This window comes from Mercenaria mercenaria, unplaced genomic scaffold (genome assembly GCF_021730395.1).
Source record: "Mercenaria mercenaria strain notata unplaced genomic scaffold, MADL_Memer_1 contig_675, whole genome shotgun sequence".
NCBI lineage: Eukaryota > Metazoa > Mollusca > Bivalvia > Venerida > Veneridae > Mercenaria > Mercenaria mercenaria.
The window spans coordinates 58,116-59,939 of NW_026463565.1; positions in this window are offsets into that span (position 1 = coordinate 58,116).

A 1,824-nucleotide genomic window follows, 5' to 3' on the forward strand; every position below is an offset into this window, starting at 1 on the left:
TTCATCTTTTATCACAAAGAAGAAGACATATTGATGGTTATTGGAATAGTCAAATATATTTCTTTTTATCCAGGAAAGGTTATTACCTATACAGAATTATTTCCTAGTTCATAGAAAACAGATCTTACAAAATATCAATACAATTTAAATTGTGTTGAGTCCCCTGTCCCGCTGGAAAAACTACCTCCTCTTTTCTATTTCACACTAACTGATTATTAAATAGCTTATAAAACCTGACATATTTTTGGATAATTATATTTCCAGAATAAAAACTACATATAAGCATATGTATGCTATGATTCTTTAGTTATATATCTAGCCTTTAATCATATTCAGCTCAATTTTGTGTAATATACATGATAAAAAATAAAAATGCATATATTAAGTGATATATGATATGGATCCTATGCTATGATATGGATAATATGCTAGGATACTCGAGAACTTTATAGCCTTTAATAATATCAAATCCATATAGTTTATACTATACATTAACATTTGCAGATTATCTGTACTGAACGTTCACATTTACAAGAGAATATTGTCGTAAATACATTTCTAAGTACTTGATTGCTTGACAAGTTCATTGAAAGTGTTGGTATTTCATTTAATTGATAACTGCTAGATAGTCTGTTTGTAAGTGATAACAGTGTGAGAAATGATAAAAAGAAGATAATTTCAACAAAACATAACTAACAAGACAATCATTTCGGTAAATTATGTTTCATTTTAAAATCTGATCATTCGGCGTCATGAAAAAAATATTGGGCTATTTCACAACAGAGCCTCCATACCGGCTTAAATATAACCATAGAACTTAATATTCTTTTATGTGTAACTACAACAAGTGACAGTTTCTTGTTATAATAACTCAGTAATTGTATTAGTTGAAAAATGCAAAAGTCAGGCTTTTGCAACAATCTTCATTCATTCCTTGCTGAGAATGTTATTCATTGTTTCAATACAATAGGGAAATAGCTAAATAAACTTAACTGGTCAAGTATGTGACCGCCATAGGTTGATTTTGGTTTGTTCTATTTATTTCTCAGAACATATCAGAATAATTCTCCTCTAAAATGAATTTTCTTACCTGAGAAAATCTTCTACAAAAGAAGCTAATTGTCAGATTGATCATAAGGGCTTACATTTCTGAAACATAAATAGTGGCAACTTCAAAACACTTCTCCCATGACGACGAATGAGTAGATTTCAAAATAACATATATTTTACAAAATGACCTTACAATTGTCTCATCCATTTACATTCACATCTTTGCAATTAAAAGTAGACTATACTAATTTCAGTACACTTTTAATCCCCGTAATACACAAGTCACACATACGGCGCGGATAGCTATATCTTGCCGCGGATAGAAACGTAGTAATCCGTATCGAGCCATACCTGAGCCGTACCTTAAAGTAGTAATCCGTATCAATCCGTACAAATCAGTGCGGCTCAGGTACGGATCGATAAGGATTACTATGTTTCTATCCGTGGCTAGACGTAGCTATCCGCGCCATATGTGTGACTGGGGTATAAAGCATGATACAGATTATTATATTTGTACGTGTTTACCGTATGTAGTTAATGCATACAAAAAACAGTGATAGGCAATATTTACTTATACCTGTGACGCATATATTTCTAACAGACGTGGTGAAAAAAGTTTATTGTATTAATGTGTCTTTCTTTTTCCTATGATGAAATAATGTTTTGCTGAAATTATATTCTCTCAACCACTTCTCACTTCAGCAATTATTAACACAACGAAACCATACATCATTATAAGTATGAATCGGTAAAAGATAATTACACAAAAAATAT